Genomic DNA, 9,924 nt, shown 5'->3' on the forward strand with positions numbered 1-9,924 from the left:
GGTTCAATGTCAGCTAATTGAAAGTTAGTATCCCAAATGCTGTCTAATTTACCCCAAAACAGTTATATAGCCGCACCTGAATTGACAGGTTGTGCCAGCGCGGGAGAGCCGAGCCAAGGTTAATGGGGTTTTAATTAACCGGATGGTGTACAGATCGCATGGGATTTAAATAGCATTGGATGAACGATCGGACTAAGTGTTGGGTTAAGGCACAAACTTAGTTGTATCCCATACATCAAAGTGCTTGGTAAAAGGTGGTAAAAGGATAAACCCTCTGCCTCTGCCTATGCTGCAGACATGGCAGAAGCCATCATAACAGTTGTGAAAACTAACTGGGACAGATGTTTCATTTGTCAGCAGGTCACCAAGGAAAAACTCATTCAGCCAAGTTTATTCAACAGAGAGCACGATCGTACTGATCATGATACCATTGCAAGAAATGTTCCATTATTTCATAAGATCAATGCTCTGCCTATCTTACTTAGTCCAACCCGACTAGATGAAGGTGATGGCATAGAAAGCACATTGACAAGAAACAGAGCAACATATCATTCAAGCTGTTCAACAACACAGAGCTGGAAAGGGCCCAAAAGAGAGCATCTACATCTGCTGAAGACACTGAAGATACCAAAGATATCCATGTCAAGAGACTAAGAAGATCTAATGTATGACCGGTCCAGTGATGTCACAACTGTGAACGAGGCCAGGCTTGATCTCATTGCCAGAAAGCAAAGACGATATGACTTGATCCTGCCAACTCAAGCAGCACTCAAAGAGCATGCCAAACGTGCTTCTTATGAGGCTGGATACGTATGGGGACAGGCATTGAAGCGACCTCCACAAATGCCGAGCCCATCTGACTGGGGATGGGTGGAACAGGACGAGAAGTGGAAAGTCTTCTGGACTCCACTTCCACCTATTGCGGAGAGTTGTTGGGAGTTGACCAAATGTGGGTGCACCAAGGCATGTACTGGAAGGTGTAAGTGCTTCAGATATGGACCCAGTTTCACATGCCTATGTAATTGCCCCTGCTAGAACCTATTTGCATGTTTATTTTGCCAGAGTTATTCCCCGTTGTCCTCTGTGTTTTCAAGTGTAGGCCTATGGCTCGGCTTCCCCTCGCCACATCGGCGCATCATGTTTAACTTTGTATCTAGTCTATTACTGTGTAATTTTCAGTTGTTACTTTGTAACATTGCTTCCACTACCTTCCACTGCCATATCTAACAGTGAAGCACATTTTCAGTTTAGTTCCTTAGTATAGTTTGTCATGGTTCCGTGGCTATTGCCATTCAGTGTTAGCCATTGCTCATAATTTTGGAGCACTGTCCGTTCAGCACCACAACTGTGCTTATCAGCACCACAACTGTGCTTATCAGCACCACAACTGTGTTAATTTATTCATCTTATTTGTTGTTTCCCCACCCCTTAGTATCTATTTTACACATGTAATGGCTGTTAGTTAAAAAAAATATATATATATATTATCCTCCCTTGTGACTGTTACCTTGTCGTGGTAAGGGAGCTTGTGTAAGCCTACCTCAGTGAACCCGGAGAGCTACAGTATGCCGGTGGGAGGCAACTCCTGACAGGTTTTACCAAACTGGACAGCTTGTGGGTGAGGAGTCAGACAAAACACAGTCAAACAACCTCTCTTGACAGAGCTTTTTGAGGAACCCAATACATTTCTATGAGAAAAGGTATCATTTAAGGATCCACATGGCGGACGGCAGACATCTTGAAATTTCAAGTGGCTGTGGGCGGTTTCTTGTCAAATGACCTTTTGATACGGCTCATGGCAATTTTCATGCTTGTATCACCAACTAAATGATTTCTTAAGATTAACTGCTCCACTAAGGTGGTGGCCATCTTGAAAAATGGCCGCCATTTTGAAATTTCAAGTAGCTGTGGGTGACTTATTGTCAAATGACCCACAGAGACTGCTCATGCCAATTTTCATACTTGTATCACCAAATGAACCATTATATAACTTAAATGCTCCACTAAAGTGTCGGCCATCTTGAAAAATGGCCGCCATCTTGAAATTTCAAGTAGCTGTGGGTGGCTTATTGTCAAGTGACCCACAGAGACTGCTCATGCCAATTTTCATGCTTGTATCATCAAATAAACCATCATATCACTTAACTGCCCACTAAGGTATCGGCCATCTTGAAAAATGGCCGCCATCTTGAAATTACAAATGGCTCAGACAATATTCTTGTCAAGTGACCCATGGAGACTGCTCATGCCAATTTTCACGCTTTTATCATCAACTGAAAGATTCTGCCAGAAAAAAGCATTTAGCCGCTCCACTATAACAGTGAGCGCACTTTGTAGATCTTGTCATCAGCATCAATACAGTCATTCTCACTGAAGTGCAGAAACCTCCATATTATTTGGTACCTGTTTCGAGACATGGTCTTACTGAAGTATGGAGTAGTTAGTGGCTCCTCAGTGGACCAATAAAGTTCGATTTCAGGTTTTTGTATTAGGGCAGTGAGGAACAACAGGCCGAGGACGTTTTTTAGTTCTCCCACTTTGACAGGTTTCCATGCCTGTGTTCTGCCACGTGGATACTCCCTCTGTTCATCTCTGATGTACTGCTCTTTTGAATAACTTTTGTTTTTACCTCCCCAGTCTGTGATCATAGTAAAACATCAAATAGTGTGTGAATACATGGACAGTGAACTGGTGACTGGTGTCATCACTAGGACAATGTTACAGTGTAATACATTTCTGTGTAAAAACAATGCACTTTTCTGATGTCTGATGTACAAATGTATCACTGAAGGCTAAAATAAATGGGTTGAATCTCTTTAGTGCTTGAGAGTCTATATTTCTATATATGACATTTTGAAGTTGAACTTTGAATTATTATTTATTGTTATTTGATGTATATAACTTTGAGTTTGAATGAGCTGAAATAATCTTGCACTTTGGAGTGAAACGGTAAAGGGTATAGGTATAAATGCCATCATAAAAGGTAATTCAAACGCATATATATTTTGTAAAACTACTACTTTTGAGATGACTGATGTCACTGAAGGTGCAAATAAATGTCAGATCACTTTTGAAATGATTTTTCTGCCTGCATGTGTCCATTTCACTAAAATGGCCATAACTCTCTTTCTAGAGAAAAAGAGCAGTTTTTGGTGAAAGCAAGCTGTATTCAACAACCTCTAGCTAAAAAACGGAACATGCTATCAACTCACTTTCTTTTCATGATTAAATTAGAGATTCTATTCTTCGATTTGAGCTATTCCATGTGTTCATAGTCCCTGCACAAACTATTTTGTGGCTCAGTGAAGATTGGTCAGAATACTCAAAATAGCTGGCAAGGGCAGCTATGAACGAGGTTTTAACTCTGGCAGTCAATGTGTTAAAAATGGCCTATCTACAAGCTTATAGATCTGATATTTTTGCTGCTGTTGTGTGCACGAAGAAGTAGAAAGAAGTTGACATTTGGAGATAAAAGGTTTCTGCCCAGTAGTGCTTATGCTTAAAGGGATAGTTCACCCCCAAAATGACTTTTTTTCTATGGATTAGTCACCCCATGGAGACTTGAATTCATGGATATTTTGTTGGTTTTTGTCGCATTTCTAAGTCAATACTTTTAAGACTGGCAGCGGTTCCGGTAGGAGACACAAAGAGTCTCCTTTGTGTCTCCTACCGGAACCGCTTCCTACTGGTCCACTGGTCTTCAAATTATTGGCTTAATGGCTTAGGAATGAGACAAAAACTAAACAATATCCATGAATTCAAGTCTCCATGGGGTGACTAATCGATTGAAAAATAATCGCAGAAAATATCGCAATCGCAGAGAATAGATCTACAAGCTTGCAATATGCCACATGGGAAGCTTGTAGATCTGGGTCGGTGAAACCCTCAAGGACCTGAGTTGGGATTTTCTTTTTCACTACACCACACTGGATTTATAGTGCAATTTAAAAGTTGAAATAAAGCATATTTAACAATTAAGCATACATTGGTAACTCATGCATTTATTTTTTATCTTTTTATACAGGTAAAAATCCCATTGAGATAGAAGGTCTCTTTTACGAGGAAACCCTGTTCAGAGTTGCACCAGCGTACAAAAAAAGTTACAACAAACAACAAAAAGCATCATCGCTGTCGGACAGACACTCATTTTTTTGAAAGCACAATATTGAACCAATGAAAAGTATTAAAAAGCGCTTCTGACAAAACCAGCTAACTCCATTGGATCCTCAAACGTTCTGCTAAACCAGCTAACTCCACCAAAGGGGGGTGGAGTTAGCTGGTCTTGCTGACTCCAGGCTCCACCCTCTTTTGACCTCCAACCTCATTGTGAGCTTGGAGGTCCATTCAGCTGTTCTTATCAATGATGAACAAAACCTCCTAACTCCACTTTTTTTTTCTTTCTTTTTTTCATGTCCTGAAAAATTAACATTTTGGAGTTAGCTGGTTTCTGCCCAACAGCAGAGATATTCAATCATTTATATATAAAAACAATGACAGAACATAAACAATTATAATTAAACAGTGTAAAAAATGTCATAAGGCAACAACAGCAGCACCACCTATAAAGCATTATGCTAAGTAAGTCACATCAGACAGTTAAAAGTGACGTAATTCACCTGATAACGGCATTTGATTTGAATATCTACCAGCGGTGTAAAGTAACTAATTGCATGTACTCAAGTACTGTACTTAAGTACAGTTTTGAGGTATTTGTACTTGAGTATTTCCCATTTCCAATACTTTTACTTCTACTCCACTACATCTCAAAGGCAAATGTTGTACTTTTTACTCCACTACAATTATTTGAAAACATTAGTTACTACTTTGTAGATTTGGATTATTATTACAAAACATAATACTAACCACTTCAGCCCTATATACATTTTGGCCATTTGCAAATAGCCGATCTACAAGCTCACAACGGGTCGCATCTGCGTTGTGAGCTTGTATATCTGCTATTTTCAAAATATTTGTATACATTTTAAAACTTGTGTAATGAGACATTTTGCATAATGAGCACTTTTACTTTTGTACTTTAAGTATATTTTCATAGCAATGCTTTTGTACTTTTACTCAAGTAAGTTTTGAATTCCAGACTTTTACTTCTAACAGTACTTCTACATTGCAGTATTGATACATTTACTTAAGTAAAACATTTGAGTATCTTTTCCACCACTGCTTTTATATTATCATTAATCTTTATGTTTATGCAAATTATTTGGGGGTCCACTTGCAATATTCTCAGGGCCCACCAGTGGGCCCCGAGCCACAGGTTAAGCCCCTCTAAACCCTGGTACATTCCTTCATTACCTCCTAAACCCACCTGTATGGTTGGGTCACATGGCCACAGGGGGGCGCCCTAGCGTCAATTATACAGCTGAGCTGTTGTCCCGAGGCAACACAAGCTGTTGTCTCCATTTAGCAGTGGTGGGAAAAGTACTCACATTTCTTACTCAAGTAAAAGTATCAATACTGCAATGTAGAAATACTCTGTTACAAGTAAAAGGTCAGAATTCAAAATTGATTGAGTAAGAGTCCAAAAGTGTTGGCATCAAAATGTACTTAAAGTACCAACAGTAGAAAGTACTCATTATGCAGAATGTCCCATTTCCAGTTTTCAAATGTATTCAAATCTTTTGAAAATAGCAGATCTACAAGCTCACAATGCTTTCTTTTTTTTTGCGACGGACGCATTGTGAGCTTGTAGATCTGCTATTTTCAAAGGGCTGACATATATGGGGCTGAAGTGGTTAATGTATGTTTTGTGATAATCTAAATCTACAAAGTAACTAGTAACTATAAAGCTGTCACATTGTAGTGGAGTAAAAAGTACAACATTTGCCTCTGAGATGTAGGAGGAGTAAAAGTACTGAAAATTTTAGAAATACTGAAGAAAATAAGAATACCTCAAAATTGTACTTAAGTATGTACTTGAGTAAATGTATGTAGTTACTTTATACTGCCGTTTTGATCCACATATCTAGCATTCTCTTTACAGCATGGATTACAAATGCTTAATTCAGGTTTAACATTAATACATAAATTAATATTCATAACAACAAACGTTATATGAGAATGCTTAATACTTGTATAGGCCTACAGTCATAAACCTATCATGTTACTATTAAAACCCAGTCGTTTTCTGGTGTGAGGTGCTAAAAATATTTAAATATTGTAGAAGATAATAATATGGGGCTGTGCGGATTCATTTAATCATCGATGAATAAGTTATTAATCATTATGTTAAGCATAACAATATTAACAATTAAGTATTATTAGTATTGTTATACACACACACACACACACACACACACACACACACACACACACACACACACACACACACACACACACACACACACACACACACACACACACACACACACACACACACACACACACACACACCTGGGTTATGGACTTTTTGCTTTGGGACCGAGCTGGACTGAACCATCGCTGTGTGGAGGAGGGGAGACATTTCTTTGTGACATTGAGATTACACTACAGCCATAGAGAATGTAGATTCTGGCCAAAGCAACACTGGAGACAAGTGCTTTATTACATTATATTGAGTTTACTCGTATTACGTTTACCAAAATCAAATCAGATCAATTATACCATAATTATATTATTATCAGAGCTGTAATCAGAGAAAATGTCGGCGTGTGGTTAATTAAATGTTGTTTAAAATGCAGTGTGGTGGACAAATAAATAAATACTTCTGGTCAAATATTACTCAACTACAAGTTGCTCTGTACAAATGTGTACTTGAGTTAAAGTACTGGAGTGAAAAATACTTACGCATTCAAAAGTAGAAATGACAAAGTACTTTATTTTTATTTTTTTTCTTATCCCACGATTTTGTAACCCTTTTTTCACCCGGTGCCATTTTTTTTTCTAAGTGATCCTGGGCGCTACACTCCCCCCACAGCCCAGGGAGCCCAGGGCCGAGCTCATGCCTCCTTCAATGCATGAGAGCCAACTGACCTTCTTATCACCTGACAGGGGGGAGTTTCCCCGGTAGGACGTAGCGCTTGGAAGGAACACGTTATTCCAACAAGTTCCCTTCCCCTCCATCAGGCACCCCGGCTGTCATGGGGGAGGCAGTATAGCGACCAGGATTACTACATGTTTTTGTGAGGGTATTAACTACCTTTGGAGACACGGGGAGAACATGCAAACTCCACACAGAGTAGGCCCTTTCGCCAACCCCATTTTCTTTTTAAAATCAATGCATTGCTGTATTAAAATGTAGACATTTTCCCCCAAATCCAGAAATGAATTAATAAATAGTAATAGTAATAACGATGAAAATAGCAGATCTCCAAGCTCCAAGCTCCAAGCTCCAAGATTGTAAATCTCCTATTTTCAATGTTTTTTTGCATTCCTAGAGGGACACGAAACTGCTGCTTTTGAAAGTATGATTGCCACTTAAATGATGTTCCAAATGCAACTAGCAATAGGGACCAGAGCTGGGGGGTGGGGGGGGGGCGTTATGGCTGCCGGTCAAGTGGTTGGTGTTTTTGTTTTGTCTGTGCTTTTGTTTTTATTTTTTTCTGGCTGCTGCAGCTGTTGATCCGTCTTGTGACATCTGTACCCTGTTGAAGGGCCTTTATTGTGGAAAAAACGAACAACTTAATAAAAAACATACAGCAATGCCATTGATATAAAATAAATTAGTCATGTTTTTTTAAACACGTACTCCATTACTTTAACTCAAGTGCAAATTGAACACAGCAACTTCCACTTGTGGGTTGAGTATCGTTTGAACCATGGCTCTGTAGAACAGCCAGATTTTGCAATAAGAGTTTCTTTCCCCAAGCCATCTTGTGAACAGTAAATGAGTGCAATATCTCCTATAAGTGTAATATCCTCAACATCCCTTTTATCCTGTATACCGCTGAGGACTCCTTGCTGTGCAATAGGCTATATTTGGTCTATTAGTTGGGTGGATTTTGTCTCATTATGAACTGACTGTGATTTTATCAGTGATGGTTTTAGCATTTAATCTATACATCCGTACCACTGTACCTTTTTTTGCCAACTGCAAATAAAGTATTCAATCTATCTATCTATCTATCTATCTATCTATCTATATATCTATCTATCTATCTATTTGTCTATCTGTCTATCTATCTGTCTATCTATGTATCTATCTATCTACCTATCTACTTACCTACCTATCTATCTATCTATCTATCTATCTATCTATCTGTCTATCTGTCTATCTGTCTGTCTGTCTGTCTGTCTGTCTGTCTGTCTGTCTGTCTGTCTGTCTGTCTGTCTGTCTGTCTGTCTGTCTATCTATCTATCTATCTATCTATGTATCTGTCTGTCTGTCTGTCTGTCTGTCTGTCTGTCTGTCTGTCTGTCTGTCCATCCATCCATCCATCCATCCAAAATGTAAGTCATTTGTATCTTTGAATACTTGAGTATTTCTTTAAACACATAATAAGTTACATTCATTCAAGTCAAATGTGTACTCCATTTAGAAGTTTTAATACGGATGACGGATTCTCTGTCAGCGACGAGGCGGGACCTGAAATTATTGCTGGACTGAACATTAGGAACATAGATGTTTGGGAAGCACAAACGTATGGGGCACACAATTGACAGGTGTGTTGCGATTGGTGTGTGGAGTAATAAATCACACCACCTGCCCATTGTGTGCCCAATACATTTGTGCTTCCCAAAGAAAGGAGGTTTTAATATGTTTAGAATGTTGTCCGTGTGCAGCTCTTACTACACACGTTTTCTGCCGGGCGGGGATAGGACCGATCTATGGTTGTGTTGTGTATTTGGAAGACATGAAATGTATGTAATATCACAGCTATTCTAGGGCTAGCCTAACCCTTAACTTATTTCTAACCTTATCCTCATTAAAACTATGCCTTAAACTAACCTTATTCCTAAACATAAACCTCAGTAAAACTATGCCTAAGGCATAGTTTTACTGAGCCTAATCTTATTCCTAAACTTAACCTCAGTAAACTATGCCTAAACCTAACCTGATTCCTAAACGTAACCTCAGTAAACTATGCCTAAACCTAACCTGATTCCTAAACGTAACCTCAGTAAACTATGCCTAAACCTAACCTTATTCCTAAACGTAACCTCAGTAAACTATGCCTAAACCTAACCTGATTCCTAAACGTAACCTCAGTAAACTATGCCTAAACCTAACCTTATTCCTAAACGTAACCTCAGTAAAACAAACCTAACCTTATTCCTAAACGTAACCTCAGTAAACTATGCCTAAACCTAACCTTATTCCTAAACGTAACCTCAGTAAAACTATGCCTAAACCTAACATTATTCCTAAACGTAACCTCAGTAAAACTATGTCTAAACCTATCCTTATTCCTAAACGTAACCTCAGTAAAGCTAAACCTAACCTTATTTCTAAATGTAACCTCAGTAAAACTATGTCTAAAACCTAACATTATTCCTAAACGTAAACCTCAGTAAAACTATGCCTGAATCTAACCTTATTCCTAAACGTAACCTCAGTAAAACTATGCCTAAACCTAACATTATTCCTAAACATAACCTCAGTAAAACTATGTCTAAACCTAACCTTATTCCTAAACGTAACCTCAGTAAACCTAAACTTATTCCTACATTTTGATGCCAATACTTTTGTACTTTTACTCAAGTACATTTTGAATTCTGGACTTTTACACTTGTAACAGAGTATTTTTATATTGCAGTATTGGTACTTTTACTTAAGTAAAGAATTTCAGTACTTGTTTCCACCCCTGCAAGAATATAGCCCCCAGGGGGGCTTGCCCCCATACAAAAATGGGGGCGAGCGTGTTTCGGGGCGAGTTTTCTGGTTACTACAGCCACCACCAGCAGCTCAGAATCCCCCCCCCCAGCTGCTGTCAGAATGGACCAGTCCGGTGTCTCAGTAAAGATGGCGGC

This window comes from Gymnoscopelus microlampas (genome assembly GCF_963454915.1).
Source record: "Gymnoscopelus microlampas genome assembly, chromosome: 13".
Taxonomy (NCBI): domain Eukaryota; kingdom Metazoa; phylum Chordata; class Actinopteri; order Myctophiformes; family Myctophidae; genus Gymnoscopelus; species Gymnoscopelus microlampas.